The 20,345-nt window shown below is 34.4% G+C and overlaps 1 protein-coding gene and 1 long non-coding RNA gene across 3 annotated transcripts in view; one reads left to right on the top strand and one right to left on the bottom strand.

The window, feature by feature from the left end:
* The window catches only part of LOC108358298 (fez family zinc finger protein 2-like), a 131,634-nt gene that overhangs the window by 93,267 nt on the left and 18,022 nt on the right, over positions 1-20,345 (top strand). The gene's annotated exons all lie outside the window — the stretch shown is intronic.
* On the bottom strand, positions 6,792-7,355 carry LOC108358299 (uncharacterized). The gene is made up of 3 exons (XR_001846746.1): positions 7,270-7,355; positions 6,971-7,212; positions 6,792-6,895 (listed from the first exon to the last, which is right to left on the bottom strand). It is a non-coding gene; the product is annotated as an uncharacterized LOC108358299 (long non-coding RNA).

The raw sequence follows: 20,345 nt of genomic DNA, 5'->3' as shown, positions 1-20,345 counted from the left end.
CAAAATTTAAACGTTAAACGTAAACAAAAAGTCATCATAGTCGCCTACGCGAGTTCATAAGAAGCACTGAAAGTTGAAGCATTGGGAATTCCGGCGGTTGGTCTGTTTTGGAAAATCCAGGCTTGCTTTGCTTCTGATGTGGCTGCTGCCGCTGCGCTGCTAGGCGTCACATAAACAAACGCTGGTACACCGAACATAACACAGTGAAGCGAGTTGGAATGATTTTGCAGAGAGCATAGACAGCGTGGAGAGCTGCTATCTACCTGTTGCTGCGCTGCCGCTACGCTGGTGAGGTTATAAAGCTGATCTTCATTTCTTTTGTGCCTTTTTGTCGGTGACTAAGCACCTGATATTTCCGCACTGACAGGAAGTAAGAGAGTGAAGGGTTTAAGAAAGGTGGAAGAGAAATACCACGTTTACCGAAGTAGCAGCGTTACCACCACGTTAGGATTTAATTAATGTAAAACCTTTTTTTTAATGATTTCCATTTAATTGAACTTTTTATTTGTCATCTACTTTTCCATTTGATTTAATTTATCAATGCTTATTTTCATTATTGTTTGTACATTAATTAATTGTTGAAAGTGTAAGTTCTTGTCTTAATTTGTTACACTCATACATTCATGATGCCGACAGAATGTAACGAGTGTATNTCCAATTACCATGCGAATTACGAACAAATCGGTTCCGTCTCTAATTTTTATCGGAGATTTATCGAATATATTTATAAACAAACGGAACGGTTGTGCTATTTTTTGCTCATGTGAATTTCTTGAAAAAAACAAAATTTAAACGTTAAACGTAAACAAAAAGTCATCATAGNTGTGAATTTCTTGAAAAAAACAAAATTTAAACGTTAAACGTAAACAAAAAAACACAAAAAGTCATCATAATCGCCTACGCGAGTTCATAAGAAGCACTGAAAGTTGAAGCATTGGGAATTCCGGCGGTTGGTCTGTTTTGGAAAATCCAGGCTTGCTTTGCTTCTGATGTGGCTGCTGCCGCTGCGCTGCTAGGCGTCACATAAACAAACGCTGGTACACCGAACATAACACAGTGAAGCGAGTTGGAATGATTTTGCAGAGAGCATAGACAGCGTGGAGAGCTGCTATCTACCTGTTGCTGCGCTGCCGCTACGCTGGTGAGGTTATAAAGCTGATCTTCATTTCTTTTGTGCCTTTTTGTCGGTGACTAAGCACCTGATATTTCCGCACTGACAGGAAGTAAGAGAGTGAAGGGTTTAAGAAAGGTGGAAGAGAAATACCACGTTTACCGAAGTAGCAGCGTTACCACCACGTTAGGATTTAATTAATGTAAAACCTTTTTTTTAATGATTTCCATTTAATTGAACTTTTTATTTGTCATCTACTTTTCCATTTGATTTAATTTATCAATGCTTATTTTCATTATTGTTTGTACATTAATTAATTGTTGAAAGTGTAAGTTCTTGTCTTAATTTGTTACACTCATACATTCATGATGCCGACAGAATGTAACGAGTGTATTGCAAAATTGCTTCAAGTTGATGAAATGATAGCATGCTCTGGTGGGTGTGGTCACAATTTCTGTTTGAAATGCAGCAACGTTAAAAGAAATGGGATCAAAATAATAGCAGAGAATATTAACCTAAAATGGTTCTGCAACCAATGTACGTTGTCAAATACTAATACGAAGTTTATAGAAATTAAACATTTAATTAACAAGTGTAAACAGTCAAAAATAAAAGCTTCCGATGTTAAGCAGATAATTGAGCAAATTTTTAGCAATAAATGCTCGCAAATAAAAAGTAGTATTATTACTGACTTAAACTCCTTTCTGGAGCACAACATTGAAGTAAAAATAAATGCAATGAAAAACGAGATCCTAACAGATATATCGAATGAATTCCAAAAAAGTAATGAATTGATAAATAAATTACACGTAGGAATGTTAGCCCCAAAACGTCATATGCTCAAGTCGCCAAGTTGAATGAAATCAAAATTGTTATTAAACCGAAAAACAAAAACAAAAAAGCAAAGGAAACAAAAGAGGCACTAAAAAAAGTGATTGAGCCTACGGCATGAACGAAAGACACAAGATCACGCCGAAAGAAAGAAAAAAGTTATTTTTTAGCTGTCGAGATCTCGACGCCATCTTTGTTGTAAGAAGTAAACAATGAAGAGAACAAAAAAAACTGCGTAATTGTTGAACGCATGAATAATCATTTTTATAAGCTTTTATTTAACTTGGTCATCCCGCGCAAATCGGATATTGGAAAATTTCCAATCGATTTTAAACTGACTTCACGACAAGTTAGAGACTTTAAATTTTCAGCGTAGTTCCGATCACGATGACAGTGCAATTTAAAATGTAAATGAATTCCCCATATGGTCCAGGGGTCTTGATTCAAAGGCGGTAAAAAAATAGTAAGATTTATGGCTAACAGAGCGTAATTTGCCAAAGAACGTAAAACCACTATGAAATTGTTAAAGCTGCCGGCGCGCCGCGGCGGTAGTGTAGCAAAGCTATTCCTAGTCTAGATATGAACCACGTTGTAGGCATCATATCAAGGAGATACAATTTGAAGACTCCAGATGTCGCCCCGCCAGAAGAAGTTAAATATTGCGCCTGAATATATGCCATGCTACAGCGAAAATGGACGACACGCCATTTCTTTAAATAAAATTAACTGCTGCTATATGTACATATGTATGTTTATACAAAACGTAAGGAAACATTTTGCTTACATAGTCTTCTGTTCTCTTTCATTGCAAGTTGAATTATTTAATATCTATTGCAAAGTTTTGTAGATAAAATAAAATAACACTTTTTTATATACAACGCTTTTATAAATGGACTAAAAATTATAAAATAAAATAATGTAAAAAAAATATTTTTTAAAAACAAGCTTTTATTTAACCTGTACAATCAAAGGAATAAAATGAAGTAGTGTAACAAAAGATTTTTTAGCAAGAAAATTTTGTCAAAACTGCACTAAAATGGATAAAATAAAATAAGTTAAGGTCTCGTTAAAGTTACTAAAAGCCATTTAGCGAAAGGAGTTATTCCAAGTCTAATGAAAGTTACTAACAATTTGTACTAATTTACTTCGTTTTTAAAAAAGCTTGTCGCGCGAATAGCAAACCGGCATTGAAATATCTGCATACATACATATACATACATACCTAACCAATTATGCGTGTACGCTGAATTCGCCGACAAGCTTTTTTAAAAACGAAGTAAATTAGTACAAATTGTTAGTAATTTTCATTAGAGTTTGAATAACTCCTTTTACTAAATGGCTTTTATTATTTTATTCATTTTAGTGCAGTTTTGACAAAATTTTCTTGCTAAAAAATCTTTTGTTACACTACTTCATTTTATTCCTTTGATTGTACAGGTTAAATAAAAGCTTGTTTTTAAAAAATATTTTTTTTTACATTATTTTATTATTATGCAAATTCTTCTATAAATCATGTCGTTGTGTTAAATTATTCTTTACCTTGTGTATGCACACGTTGTCATAAGCGAAAATTAAGAAAATTCCAGTAAAAAGCCACCACCAAATTGTAAACAACGAACAAATTTAAATAAACAGCAATGTCAAAGTCGCCCAACTTTTTTCCTAAATGCGATTATAACGGGCTACTAAGAAGAAGGCGTGATCTTGTATTTTTGGTTCATGAGCCTACGGAAGGTCTTGTTAAGACGTGAAAGAAATGAATAGCGGGGTAATAATTGTAGAATGCAGAAATAAAGACGCCTGTGAAAAGGTGCAACAGAATGTAAGAGAGGCTATTGGAAACGAATTTGAAGCAAATAAAACTAAAGATAAAAGTGAAATAAAGAGGATATTTAAGATTGTAGGCATAACTAAGAAAATAAATAATGATCGCCTAGTGGAATGCTTAACAAAGCAAAACGACCGGAAAAGATTTAAAAGTACTAAAAGTTTATGATAATGCTAATAGTAGAGAGGAAAGCTATATTGCATTAGTAGAAACTGATGCTGTTACTTTTGAAAATGTGTTACAACAAAAGAAGGTATTTGTTGAATGGGACACTTGTGTCGTTTATGAGTATTTAAATGTTTTGCGTTGCTTCAAGTGCTTGGGGTATAAACACAAAGCTAGCGAAAGCACTAATAAGATAGCATGTAGCAAATGTGCTGAAAATCATGACAGTAAAGAAGGTACCTCAAGTATAGTTAAATGTGTAAACTGTAGCGAGTTGGTTAAGAAAAAAGTTATGAATGTTGGTGTAAACCATTACGCTTTCCGTATAGGTTGTCCGGCATATAAAAAACATACTCAACCAAAAAACAAATCGCGAATCTAGCAATGAATACTAAATGAATTAAATTGCATTTATTTAAATATCAGCAGTATCGTTGCCAACAAATATGAACTAGAGCGTCTAATAGAAATACAGAAACCCCATTTGGTTCTTTGCTCAGAAGTTGTTCGACAGAAGACATAACAAATTAAGAATTACAGATTGAATCCTACAAATTAGGGCGGTGTAATTCACACAACAGGCACACGGGTGGTATTTTAGTATATGTACAGGATTCAATTGAATATGCAACAAGTAATAGCCATTCGTTTAATAAAAATCTGTGGTGTATAATATTAAAAATTAAAAATATATTTCCTAAATATCAAATAGGTCCTATATACCATTGTGGAAGAATACAAGTGAGATATCTTAGGGTTGACAGATAGTTGACAGGGTGTTCAATATGGCGATGACAGTGTGAACAATATGGCAGCCAATATGGCATACAACACCGAATGGCCCGAAGTTGCAAAACTACGACCCGAATGAAACGCTTCGTGAAAATCCAGAGTTGCGAAGGAGTATTTTGTTGAAAAATATAAAAGCCAGGATTTTGTGCAGCGCCGAATTTTAACAAAAGAGGGTTTTGTGTTCTCAAGATGAACAGAAAAGGGTTGCTGTGCTGTTAAAGCTTAAGCTTATTTTAATCTTAAGGTATCTAATTAAATATTAAAAGGAGACAAAAATTAAAGCAAAAATTTAAAATATATGTACATATCTGAAAATTTTAAATAAAATATATATTTTCACGAGAGACAAATTAAATAAAATGGGTTAACTTTAGGGGAAATATACTTATCAGATTGGGTCAGATAGCGCTTTTACGTTATAAATAAAAATAATTCCTACTTAAATTTTATATAATTTTGGTAACGTATTTCTAAGCTGACCGTGAGATCTGTGAAATAATACATATTTATGTGCATATATTGTGTTAATTATGCTCTATATCGCTAAATAATTCTTGCAGCAATCAGCACCATTGGAAAGTGAAGTGACAATAGGCTGGTTTTCTTTATACAGCCCGTTTTAAATTCGAATTATTATTATAATAAATTACAATTATTGTTTGTTTCCATTTCGGTCAACCGCGCAAATTATTTATTAAAAAAATGTTTAAAAATAGCAGATTTTGTTTACTTTTGAATAAGACTATCGAGTGGGCTATAAAGACAGGGGTATAAATGCTGTAAAGAAATATATGTTGAGTCCAATCGGTTTTTTGCTAATACGGTTCTTGTGTAGGTATAAACAAGGTATATTAAGAAAAATACCTCTCCATGAAAAAATATCGTTATTTTCGTATTTAAAATTTATCGAAATTTTATGGGGGGTTATGAAAACTCGTTTTGATCGAAACTTTGTTTTTTCGGCTATATTTGTTATTATTTATTGGCCCAGATGTAAATATTGAATGAACTAACATATTTTAAATATTTACGGAACTACCATTTGTATGCAACCCTGCCTATCCTATATTCAAGTAGATGTAATTCGAAAAATTTAAACTGATTTCTTCAAATCAACCTGAGCTGCGGACATATTGCGAATTCATTTTTAAACATTAACCACTACATTATGTTAGTATTAAATACTTTCACTTAAGAAACAATTCTTATTAGAAAATATGAATCGTTTTATTTTAAATATTCCAATGTATATTTTTTGTTAATGCAGATAGTGGGGAATTAACGTATTTTATACCCGTTACATGGGGAACATAAATTTAAGGCAGATTGCTATTAACAATTTTTACACAATTTACGATTGCAATCAATTTCTTTCAAAACCATAATCTAAATGATTGCAAGTTGTATTTTTTATGATCAAAACAGATTCCAATATTAGGTATATTATGGAAATGCAATCAAATTTGATTTGAGTTATTCAGTTTTAGAGACATTTATATTTCTGTGTTCGTATGGAATAGTAGTTTATGTCGGGAAGCTGGCTTTAGTATAATCCGGCATTCACTTTATTATTTACAACACAAGGAATTTTTTGATGACCCTTAACAAGAATATGGACGTGCTAGTATCGGAATTATTTCTTGCACGTTTATTTGCCAAAATTTCTTCAACGGCTCGGCGCCAGTGAGGGTATGCTGTGAATGCCGCATTATACTAAAACCAGCCTTTTGACATAAGCTACTATTCCATACGAGTGGGGCACGTGCGAAATGCAGATTTTCCCAGTTGCAGTACTGCAGTAACTCGACACCTTCCTCACCAACAGCTCTGTCCTCTATGAGCTTCTTAATGCAAATGCAAATAAAAGAGGGAAATTTAAGAAAAGTTACTATCACAGCGTTTCACTTGTAGTGTTTCACTCTTGTAGTATATTGGCTATCAAGCACCAGAAAATTTCCATCACGCATTCCTTATGCCACCGATTGTCGTGGATCAATTAAAATACTGTCATCACAGCTTTTTGGTACTGCAGCAACTGGTGTGTCTATGGCGGAGTTATGTGGAGCGGTTGCATGACTAAAATCAATTTGGACTCTTTGAGAACTGGCTTGTTTGTTGCGGGAGCTATTGGCATCAAATGTATGCAAATTAGATTTCCAAACGAGCAACTGTTGAATACAGGAAAAAATTTATATTATATGGTTCCGCTAAAGTGCACTACTACCGTGTATAAATTGGTCGACCTTCTAATAAATCAAGCAATCTTATTGTATCGTCATCGCCGCCAGTCACCAAGAAATTTCCACTTGGGTGAAATGCAACATCATTCTCCGGCGACGAATGCACTGTATTAGTTCGCCTTCAGCTATGTCAAATATCTTAAAGCGGTTACAACTTAATGCTAAAGCCACCAGATTACCGTCTGGATGCCATGCCAGCTGTCGTCCCATACCTCTTCCCTCGGTGAACGTTCGCACACATTCGCCTGAATATGTATCGCAAATTCTTAACTTGTCATCGCCGCACGATGAAATTAACTTACCATTAGGGCTGCATTTTGCTGCGCGCACCCATTTGTGTGTCCAGTGAAAGATGTGTATTTTGAATCAGTATTTTGATGGCTGTTCGCCATTTTTCTAGTACTTTTAAAAAGTTTTAAAATCTTAAACATATGTGAAAAACTTTGATAATCTGAATATTTCTAATGTCGCAATCAAAACGAAATTTTGTAAATATTTATTTATATTTTTAAAAAGCAATCATTAATATTTTTCAAGTTTTTGGGCATATATGTTACCATTTCAACAACAAATACTACCAAGTTTTAAGAGACTATTTAATGCAACTCAGGTCAAAAAAGAGCAGTTTAGAGCAAAATAAGCAACTCTTAAAAACAGATGATCGCAGCTGTGGCCCAGGATGACGTCTATTGCTAAGATATCTCACTTGTATTTGTACACAATGCTATATACCATTCGCCTAGTTCGAGCGATGCAGACTTTAATAATAGCTGTTTAACTCATGATAATATAGTCTTCATCGGGGATTTCAATATAAACTTGTACAATAGCACCACTTATAGCAAACAGCTAGTTGACCTATTTCGGTCTTTTGCTATGAATCAAAAAATAGATTTTTATACTCGAAAAGGAGATAACACTGATTGGTTGATTTGTTATTTACGAATAGTGAATTTATTTCCTGTAAAAGATTGGCAAAAGATAGGATTACGGATCACGAAACCATTAATTTTAAAATAAAATTGGAAAAAATATTTAAAATGAGAGTTAGAAAACCTTTAACTTCTTGGGAATATTACTCAAGCAATAGTCTTCTTAACCAATTACGACAATTCAACTATTGTGATTTCAAGAGTATGAGTATCGAAAATAAGGTAAATTTTCTATATAATAATTATCAAGTGTAATGAGTTCTATGATATACTTTAAAGAAATCAGCGTTAAATTGATGAATAAGTGGTACGATTCTGAATTAGCAAACCTCAACAAACATAAACTGAATATTTACAACATTGCTTTACAAATAGGCGACTGGAATGAATACAATATTACCCGGCGTAGATACAAAAGGTTAATAAAGGTTAAAAAGACCAAATACATGGAACACAAAATTACCTGCAATATCGGGGACAGCGAAGCTATGTGGAAACACCTAAAAAATTGCATATCTATGTCTAAGGAAACCAATGCCTTTAAAAGAATATTAATAAACGATCAACTTCTCACACATGAGGGTGAAATAGCGTACTCACTAAACAACTATTTTATAGATAGTGTCATGGAAATCAGCAGAAATATTAGTGCTGGAATTGGAGACTTCGTAATCACGGGAATTATCGCCTCTACATTTAAATTCCAAAAAATATCTACAATCGACATTCTGAATATAGTAAGCAAATTCAAAACCAAATTTGGTGGAAAAAAGCTCATATCTGAAGGAATCATTAAAGACTCAATAACTGATACTGGATACTTTTATGCTCAAATTGTGAATGAAAGCTTAGAGAAAGGTGATTTTCCAAACTTCTGGAAAATGTCGATTGTTGTACCAATAGCGAAAATAAAAAATACTATCAGAGCTGATGAGATTAGACCCATAAACACATTACCGTGTGTAGAAAAAATACTAGAAACAGTGGTGAAAAACCAACTTGTACAGTTCTTACAAGACAATAAAATTATTATTCCACAGCAATCTGATTTTTGTAAAAGGCATTCCTGCGAAAGTGCTCTGAACTTGGTTATTGCTAACTGGAAAGAAGACTTGAGCAGGAATAAACATATAAAGCTGTCTTCTTAGATTTGAAACGTGCTTTGGAGACGGTACCGGTATTGAACTAAATGGTTTGAAAACTTTATTAAGAATCGGAATCAAAGAACAGTAATCGGATCATCACTGTCTGATAGAAAAATAGTATCAATCGGGCTGCCACAAGGATCTGTGTTAACTCCTATTTTGTTCAATATTTATGTTAATGATATTACTGATTGCGATTGTGATATAAAATTATTTGCCGATGATACGCTGCTTATGCTTAGTGGAGATAATATCACTGAAATATCCACTAAGTTGCAAGATGATTTAAACGAGATATATAACGTCGATAAAACTAAATTTACGGTTATATCAAGACGTAATTTTGAGAGCACCAAGTTACAGAACCTAAATATAAACAATGATCCAATTGAAAGAGTTAATACATTCAAATACCTAGGAATAAAAATCGACGACAAATTGAACTTTAATGAACACATTGATTACACGGTGGGAATGATAGCCAAAAAATTATACTTTACGCAACGAACGTGCAAATACTTAAGTAAAAGGTACAAGGCCATGGTATATAGATCCATAATTGAACCTCATTTCATTTACAGTCCCACCATATTTTTCATAATGAGAGATAGTCAGATTTATAAATTGCAGAAACAACAAAACCGATCTATGAGATTCATTCTTACTAAACGCTATGACACCCCTATCAGAGATATGCTATCTACTCTAAACTGGCTGAGCATTAAACAACAGCTGTTTTACTATACAATGAAATTTATCAAGAATATTACAGATGGCAACTTAAACGATTACTTGAAAAGCAACATTAAGTATGTTAATAACGTACATTCCATAAATACTCGTAATAGAAATTACTTTAATCTACCTGCTTACAAAACCGAAGCAGATAAATGTAACTTGTATTACAAAGGATTAAAATGTTATAATGAATTGCCAACTGAGGTTAAATCCAGCAATATGAATGAATTAAAAAACATTTTAATTATTGCAGGAGCCTTCCAATTTAGTGATACATGGGCAATCTTCCGGTCTACCAATCGCAATGCACATACGTACAAAGTATACTGTTTCCCCATGCCAACATAGTTATACCGTTCCCAAACGTATCCGTAAAGTAGCCGAAGCTCATCCCGAAACGCATCACTAGATCAAATTCAGTGCATCGCCGTTTGGATGCTTGCTTCGCACTTCATATGCATAAACGGCCTTTATACCATAGCATGCATTGACACGATTCGGAATTTGGCCACATTTTTCATCACTAAAATTGGTTGCTCATATTAGTAGCTTATACTGTATATTTTAGGTTAGGCTATAACGAGTATATTTTAAGAAATAAATAAAATAAAAATAAAATAAAATAAAACTAGCTCACAAAGAGTGTTACCACTTTGGTAATTACAACCAAAATTGGTAGAAAAAAATTGGGTTGGTAAAAAGGTAAATTTTTCCTCATTTTGATAGATTTTTGTTAAAGAATTTTGTTTGAAAAAAAAAAATAAAATTTTACTTCCTGCTTTATTATTATTAGTTATCTTTATATTATAAATTTATTTCCAAAAGCTGAGTCTACTTTATTGCATTAATTTCCGAACGCTTTAATGCACATTTTTTATATAGATACATACATACATACTCATTTTACTGAAATCCTGAGAAGCTTTTGGTTGCCTAAATCAGTGGTCTGCGTACTTACACATTCATTCAAACGATTCAATGAGTGAGAATGAAACACATTTGCTCAGAGAGCGCTCAGTGAGCTATGGCCAGCCGACCACTGGGCTAAATATTTTAAATAAAAAACTGCATACCCAAAATTGTTCTAAAAATTCAGATTAAAAATTTTGAAATTTTTACAAAATGTCTGAATTTTTCTAAGTGCCGTTTTCTCATATAGCTTTCAAAATTTATTTGCCCTTCAATCACATTTTTTTTTGTACAAAATTTGTGTTTAGAGGGCAGATAAATGTTGTAAATAGCTGGAATTCTTGATATTTATGGGTTTGGCAAACAAAATTCTTATACAAAGAAAATAGCAAAAAATTTTACTTGAAAAGCATTGCAAATATTAATTTTTGTGTCACAGTATTTGTCTATAATAAACTCCAGTTAAAGTTTTTTCAAATGATGAAGTTTCGTTGTTGCCTTTGGTTTCATCACTTTCGCTTTTGGTTGAAGAAAACAAGAAGATGCCATTAATATGATCTCAAATACCATATTATTAGTTAAATAACAAGTAATTTTTAAGCAAAAAACAAAACCGACTTTAATTCCCTTATACAAATTTAAGATTATCGTTAATTTCTTCAAGATCCAATGATCGGATTTAAACCAAATTAGTATAGGACCACCCTTGAGGTAACACCTTTGTTCTAAAATAAGAATTATAGAAATCGGTTAACGTGGTCCAAAGGGTTGCGGTAACATACATAAAAAGTAATATTCCGACGAATTGATAACCTTCTCCTTTTTCTTGAAGTCTGTTAAAAAGTTCCTTGGTAAATAATTTTAATTTTTATTGAAATAACTAAAAAAGGACAACAAAACTATAGTTTTTATTAAGATAACTAAACAAGAGGTACTCGTAGATATTTTCCAGATTTGGTAGATTTTTTTCAAGTGAATGGTAAGTATTTTTTTCGTCAGTAGCAACCATGCTCACAAATCAAAACTTGCATATTTTCAGAGTACGAAAAGTAAAGATAAAAGGGAGATTTTTTACATTCTCGTATTCGTGAAATTATATAAACGACATTTTTGCAAAAAAAAAACGCAACTCTATATTAACCTATGTAGCAACTAAAGAATCACAACGCAGGTATGCACATATTATTATTTTGTGCATTCTCTTCCATACCCTTTTTTATATGGACAAAATAATCAACACCGTCAAAAAACATCAGCGGTAAGTGCCACATACTTCAATCTTGCAATTTTTTATACAAAAATTGAATGTGCTACAAAACTGCATACTCAAATACTTTCTAAGAAATCTAGATAAAAAGCTCGACATTTTTAGGAATGTTTGTTAAATATTATTTATATTAAAAAAGAACGTAGATAACAAGAAGCGACAACTCGTTATAATTGTAGCGAAAGTGCGTAACAGGGGCGTGCCTTCTCATGAATCGATTTAATTCATTGTATACGTACAGGACATTTCAATGGATTTGTAACTTTTCCGCTTGAAAGTTGCGTAGCGGCATTTTCGTAGTTGCGCATGTGTTGGTGCGCTGCACCAGAACTGCCACTTTAATGCGGGATAGAAGCAGTGCAAAAACTCCCCGCCCTAGTATGTACATATGTATGTATGTAATAAAATATTTATGTTTTTTAAGTCTTAGTCTATAAAAGATAAAATACTTTCACACATACGTACTTATATAACTAATGTAAAACTTTTTTTATAGTATGTAGGTATGTCAAAAAAAAATTAGCTTTCTCCGGAACTACCTTCCCCCGGTAGTGGTTTTGGAGGTCTTTGTTTTCTCCTGAAAAGTACTTATTATTAAAATATATTTCATAATTTTTTTTTGTTTTTTTAGGTTGGCGCTTACACATATGATAGTGTTTGGCCAAGCTTCTCCTCCGATTTGTGGCGCGCGCCTTGATGTTGTCACACAAATCGGAGGGACCTTAAATAGCTTAATAAATTTACCTTAGGGTAATTTTAGCGAAGACGATACCACAGGTTATCATAGATTGATTTTTATCGATTTAGTTTTCACTTTTTAATCTATATTTTATTAGCCCTGTTTGCGCACGCATAATCCAGTAAATCCAGTACTAATTTGACTGTTTTTTTACAGGATGTCGTTTTCGTACGCAAAAACTTGCAAGAAACTCGCAAAAGAGGGGAAATTGAGGGAGCAAAAATGACAGCTGAACTTGCAAGTTTTACTGGATTTTTACTGGATAAATTTTTACTAGCAACTATTTGCTAGTAAGAAAAACAGCTGATGGCATGATGCATATTGTAAATCACATTAAGAAAGAAATTGTTTGTGGTGCTTTTAGAGTTGCAATTGACAAAATAAACCTATTTAAATATATAATAAGATGGAAAACACTAGTTTTCTAAGAAAATGGCATCGGAAAATAACAAATTAATCAGCTGTTCATAAAACTAGCAACTTCTTGCTGGTTTTGCGTTTTCGTACTTTCTTGCATATTTCACTCATTGGGAGTAAATATTGGCTTACTCTCCGAAATTTGGTTACTGGCAAGTTACTGGATATTTCTTGCTGGAGAATACGAAAACACAACTATTGTTATAAATAGTGGCCCGTAGTCATAGTCAAAATAAAGTCGACTTTAAAGTTAGTTGCAGCTTTTTTGACAGATATCCCATTGAAAATTATGTCAAAAAGCTGCAATTAACTTTAAAGTCGACTTTATTTTGACTATGACTACGGGCCATTGTTATAAGAATGATAGAATACAAGATTGCGCCGTCATGACCGTAGACATTGGTGTACCACAAGTAAACAAAGAATAAGCGAAAAGAAAAACGAGTTGAAACTGCCAAAATAGTTCAGTTTACAGCGAAAAACATGTTTTCATTTTGCTAAATGCGAAAATATTGCATTTTTCACCTAGTCTATTAGAAAATAGTGAACGTTTTAGTGCACTCCATTACTTTGCTATAAAGGCTGCTGCAGCAAACGTTTTAGTGCACTCCATTGCTTTGCAATTAAGGCGGGACTGATTAGTTAACTTTCTAAAGAAGCTGCTTGGAACAGAAGAGAAATCATTGTGATGAAATGCTGTCAAAATAACAATAAAGAAACATTTGCCGCGCCCTATATACATACATAAAACGCAGCGAATCGGCGCAACGCTACACTTGCATCTACGCATCTTGCATCTTGAGGCTGTCGCAGTTTAACACACGGCACTTCATTTTATTAGTTCTCACGCAGTCTTCAACTCAAAAATCACTCACAAATTGCAAATTAACACAATTTTAACTGATTTTTCACTTATAATTCAAATTTCTCTTTGCCGCTGATTTGTAAACAAAGGTTTATTTACTAGTTACCACACTGTCAAAATCGGCAAAACCCAAGTAGCGGTACCACTGACGGCGCCACCTCTCATATAGTATTTTATCATCAAGTTGTCAAGGCAATTTTCGTGTATTTAAGTTGGCAATGCAAATAATCATTATCCAAAGAGAAAGTACACCTCATGGACTCTAAAACAGTGCTGAGTTATTACAAAAATAGATTTGCATACGGTGAGAAGTTCTCAGCTTTCACAGAGATGCTTATTGGATGTGCCACCCGTCGCAGCCAAGTTTTTTTTTAACCTAACTTTGAAAATACGAAAGCTTCCCATTGTTTAAATAAGACCATTTTATTAAAAGTAGAATAGAAGTTCATATGAAACAAGTAGAGTCCATTTAACTCACGAATTTTGCATCATCAATACAGACTCGTCTCGAAAACTACTGTCCCACCCGCCACAAGCTAAAGGTTTTGTTTTTTAATTTTCAAAGAGGATAATGCCATTAAAGCACGAAATGGGCCTTAACTAGGGCTGCTAGATATCTCTGTTGCCAAACCGGGACACTTAAGGGCGGAGAGGCCTCTCGCTCCCTTCCCTTTCGTTTCGACAAAAATTACGTACGAAAGGATGTAGTAAAATTTTATATTGACAAACAAAAACATAAGAACGTGCGATCATGGGATCATTACAACGTACACTAGCAAAACAAAACAATTTATCACAACTAAAGCACAGATAATTTTTCACAATGCATGTGCCTTTTTTGTTCCTTATGAAAATATAGTTTATACTAAATACATCAGAAAACATAAGCATAAAATTTCTAAACTTTGTGCATAACTCGGGAAAATGCAATAAATTTGCATACAAATTCGCAACTTTCCATTCAGACTTTTTTATAAAAATTTTGAAAATGAAGTTTTGCCGCCCATAAAAATTTAGTTGATTTTTGTTATTGTTTTTACTGAGAGTTTCTTCCATACAAACTATGTTCGACATTTTTTTGTATGTGAAAGACACTGTCAGCAAAAAATAAATAATTGCAAAAAATCAACGAAATTTTCTGGTAACTTCAGACTTGCACTTTACTAATTGGCTCAAAAGCTACATTTTCAAAATTTGTGATCAGATGAAAGTCTCCGAGCCAATAATTTTGTATTTAAGTATACAAATTTTAGTATTTAGTATAGAAATATTCAATTCAAATACGCCAATATTAAAATGAAGCGCTTTGCACTTAACGGATGCTTTTTCATAATTAAGTTAAAAAAAAATATATTTAAATTCCATGCCGCCTGCAATGGGATTTGAACACTGACGCTCTGGAAATTAACAATTTGTGGCAAGCATCTTCGTGCACTCCAGACATGTGCTACAGCCAGACATGTAAATGTGCATTCAAATGTTCAGTTTGATTCAACACCACGTGTGCGTGGTGTGCAAGTATTGTTTTTAAATACGAAAATTTTAAAACAATAATCAAATAAAAAATATTCATATTTACTATGCGTTATTTCCCCCAGTAAATTCATAAAATTTTTCTTAATATTACAACGCGTTTTTTCTCTCAGTGTAGTCATTTTTATTTAAAATTTGTGCAATCAAATCGAAAACCGGGACACTTAAACGAAACCCGGGACATAAGGTTGGACCGGGACACCGGGACAAATAGTCTAAAACCGGGACATGTCCGGGAAAACCGGGACGTCTGGCAGCCCTAGCCTTAACATTCTATTAGCTACATACGAGAAAAGCGCTTTGAACGAAATATTTATAATTTGGAAAATACAGTGCTATCTGGGTCGAGTGAACTAATTAATGCAAGACCAGTTCATAAAATGCAGATTGTTCACTATATCCAGATTGAGTTTTTTGTTCTTTAAAATCAATTTTATTGCGCAGTACGTCTTTTGAAGTTAAATTTTTAAGAACTCTGAAATGTCGTCTTTTCCCTCAGCTAATGCCAACACATGTTTCCTGTTGTTGTTCTATCGTTGTCGTCAAGCTCTATTAGCGGTAGACCCTGGAAGCGTGCAGCCTCGATGGGATCTGTCCATAAGGCCAGAGGCGTTAGCAGGGTGGGGTTCAGTGGGTATGCGAAGAGATGCTGCGAGTCATGGGGCTTCTCTCCGAATGCGGGCAATTCATTTGGCACATCCGCATTTATTCTGCTCAAGTATGAGTTCAACCTGCTGCAGTAGCCAGATCGAAGTTGGGCTATGGGGTCCGAGTCTCCCGAGGCAGACGAAGCTCTGTCTCGTCCACGTCTGGTGGTTGCGTGCCCATAACGGCATACACAGATCGAGAGTCTATATAACTGTCGGTAGGCTGTTGGGTCCAGAGATAGTTTTTTGAACCCCCGGACTTCGTCCGTCAGTTCATAAAGATGCCTTCTGACGTGCCGTCGCGAGGGTTCTTCCGCAAGCAGATGTCTGTTCGGGTACCTAACACGGTGACACCCTACTAGGCATTGCTTGCAGAGCATTGTGTTTAGCTCCTTAATCGGGAGCATATTGGCCTCGTTGCGGAGGTGATGTTTCGGCAACATCAGAAGGCATCCTGTCGCTGTCTGAGTGCCGTGTTTTGGCAAGTCTGCAGTTTCATCCACTGCGTCCTACTAGTCCCCGATAACCACACAGGCGTTGCATAGTTCAGAACCGGGCGGCCAATTGCCTTGTACGTTGCCAGCAACGTTTCTTTGTTCTTTGTCTTAGGGGAGAGGGTTAGGCTCCGTGCAGTGACGAAGCGAGAAAGCTCGGTGAAATAACCATTACCAAGCAATCGTCACCATAAGAGACAATCGAGACTACCTCTGGTGGTTGAGGGAGCTTAGAAATGTAAATGTTGAACAGTAGTGGGGAAAGGGCGCCACCCTGTTGAACTCGCTGTTTTAATTTTCCTAGGTTTGCTCGATTTGTCTCTAAAGATCACTGACGACCACTCAGGTATTTCGCAGCCCACCGTTTGTCTTCTAGTAGCGTCACTTGAATAGTTCTATATAGCTATCGGGCGAGAAGACTCTCCTTTGTTGGACGGTTTCCCCGGTGGACAATCACCTCACGGTTGACCAAAGCTTGCTCACACCAGAGGCGAAGTTACAGGTCTTCAGATGGTCTTCCCACTTCTTCCGCTTATGTACGTTCACTAGTTGCCGAATCTCCGAGCTGAGATCCCTGATACGGGGATTTACGGGATCGGCCTGGCGAAGGGATTAACCTTTTTGTTATTAAATTTGTCGTTACAGTTTTGAATTTGGAAGGAATTGGTTTTCAATTTTGTTCACTCTACAAAGACACAAAATTGTTCACTCTATAGAGTACTCAATGGAAAAATTTTCATGTTCACTCTTTCGAGGTGTTCGTAGCATCGGGTGTTCACTCCAGCCAGATAACACTGTATCAATTTTCCGGTAAATTATATAATTAAATTTTATACTTTATTAGTTTTGTAATAATCTGATATCTGACTTCAAGTGTTAAGATTTTGAGAAATTATTTAAAGTTTGAGCATTAACGAGTTATAATGTCCCACCCGTCACGTTGGAATGCCCCGTTTTCAATAATTTGTCCATTTTGTGTACTCCCGTCTAAAGCTATTGATTTCGCAGCTGAATTACATCAATTCACTGATCCTAGCACCTAGCAAATTTGGCGCGTGTTGCAAAAATAAATAAATAAATTAGAAAATATAATGCAAAAATTAGAGCCAATGTCGTATTCACAATGGTCTAATTCACGATATTACACCAAATCAACAGAAAATCATCCACATTGTAAAATGAGCAAAATTGTAAAATATGGTAGATTTTAAGCTTACGGTGGTAGATGTGGTAGAAATTTAGCAAAAAAAAGTAAAGATCTACCACAAAAGTGGTATAGTCCGCACACTGGGTCGAAGCTGAAAAAACTCATGAACCAAAAAAATACAAGAAAACGAAAGAACGCGGCGTTGTATTTGTAACTGGTTTTGAGAAAAAAGTTTGCGAAAGCGGGTTCATCAGCTGAGCGTTTATTTACATCACAAGCACCCATCGGCGTAGCCAGAATGAAATTTAGGGGGGGAGGGGGAGGGCTCAGCGTTATGTGATTTTAAAAAAGTAAGCCATAAATTAAAAGAAAACGTCTACGACAACAAGTAACATCCGAACTGTATCTTTTTTTATTACCTGAAAATTTGGATGAATAATAGCCCAATACCATTAAAAAAATGAAATTGCAGTATGGTTGATTTGCAAATTTTATATTTAAAATTTTAATATTGCAAGTTTGGAAACAGTGACTTTTACATAGCTACCTTTTTTAGCTTTTCGCGTTCTCTGCTCTAGGAAGATTCGTTTGCTTCTTTTTTGCGACCTCTTCTACTACACGATTAAAAATTTGGTTTAAATTTTAAACTTTTTGGACTACATATATGTATGACCAAACTAAATTCTATTTCAAATACAAACCTTCCAAGTTTAAAAAAATATTTAAATTTTAAATCCAAACATAGTCATAATCAAGAACAAAAAATAAAAAATCTTAAATTTCATGCTGCGTCTGATGGGGATTGAACCCGGACAGCCTTGGTAGCAACCAATTCTATCAGCATGTTTGCACACTCAGCTACAGCCACGCATGTAAATGTGCTTTCATATGTTGAGTTTGAATCAACACCACATTTCGCTGTGTGCAAACATTTTCTATTTCGGTTTAGATTTTAAACCAAATTTTCTATATATAAAACCTAGAAACTAGAATTAAAACATTTTCGTTTGATTTTTAAACCACCAGCTTTTTGGACTAAAATTTAAACGACAATATATTAAAAATTGCTTAAAACTATTGACTAGTTTAAAAAGTAGACTATAAAAGATTAAAAAAGGCAGTAGTCCCAGCGCGGTTTAAAAATTAAACCCAAATTTTTCACCGTGTAGGCACCGAAACTACCATGTCTTCTTGCAGATTTCGAAGTTCATACGAAGAGGAGACTTTGAAAGTGTATAAATAAGTATTATAGCTACTTTTGCAAGAGTAATTAACATTTCATGCTATTTTTTTCAGAATATAGAAAAATTTTTCACTCTGCTGTTAGTGTACATGAAACCCATCAAAAACTAAAAATCGAAAAAAAAAGTTACATAGCGCACTTTGAAAGTGGACTACTCAATTGTTGAATATGCTATCTTATTTGTCCCTTCTTTTTATACAATTAAGGACCGGCTGAATGGTTTAACGATGTTAGCGGTACATAATGATGTACCGATTACAACACAAGAAGTAATTGAAAAAATATGTGTTAAGCAACGAAGATTAAAAATCGCTTTATAAGTAATACGATTTTGTAGACTTGTACATAAATAAATGTAAATAGATACGCGTAAATATATAAATATGCAGATATATTCAATGTGTAAAAACTGGTGTGTTTAACGAAAGTTCTACAAAACAAAACTGGAGTACACACTGATTAATTAAAATGTTGTAGTAATTTAATTTTTTAAATTTAAATAAAGCATGAATTCCCCATGGAATAACCGAGTAGACAAAAAAAAATATGTAGAATTAGGAGACGAGTCTTTTAGCTTTATTAAATGTTTATGAAAACTTTGTAATTTAGTTGTACATTTATTAGAAATAAGTAATTTAGACTTTAAAATTAATCTTAAGTAATTTTAGTTTTTATTCATGTATTTGATGTGTCGCGCGTCGGCTTTTAACTTCAACTGTCCGCTGTTCGCGGTAGCGTCATTGTCCTCGTCTCTTTCGTTCAATTGTCGTTCGTCTATTCTTCAATCGTCAGATGAGAGTGGCAGTTTAGGGTTGCTTATTTAAGTATGCAAATCCCACATTCGGCCCTCCTGACTAATCGTTCGGCTCGGACGATGGTTCCCAGCGTTTAAGGTACTCGGCGACGGTTGTTGTGCGTTTAGGACCTTCAGATTCACCCACCTTCTGCACCTCATACCGATCATGAGCTAACACATTTACAATTTTATACGGACCTAAGCACTTGGGCCTTAACCTCATCCCGCTTCCGAACTGTGTTCGCTTAATGGCTACAAGTTCATTCAAATTATACTTAACCGCCTCTTTTCTGCCTGAATCGAAACTGCGTCGATTTTCCATTTGTATCGCTTCAATGTTTTGCTTGGCTTCTTGCCGTATTTGTTCGCGTTCAACATCCATCTCGTCAATGGCCGCACTCTCTACTAACTCATTGAATTCAGGCAACGCCGCAACCCTCATGTCCAACCCAGTCAAAATTCTAAATGGTGAATACTTAGTGCTACGCGTTGGTGTGTTGTTGATT

Source organism: Rhagoletis zephyria, unplaced genomic scaffold, assembly GCF_001687245.7.
Source record: "Rhagoletis zephyria isolate East Lansing unplaced genomic scaffold, Rhagoletis_zephyria_1.1 Rzeph_scaffold_00233, whole genome shotgun sequence".
NCBI lineage: Eukaryota > Metazoa > Arthropoda > Insecta > Diptera > Tephritidae > Rhagoletis > Rhagoletis zephyria.
Note: the sequence above shows the minus strand (reverse complement) of the source record. Positions and strands in the feature narration are given on the sequence as shown.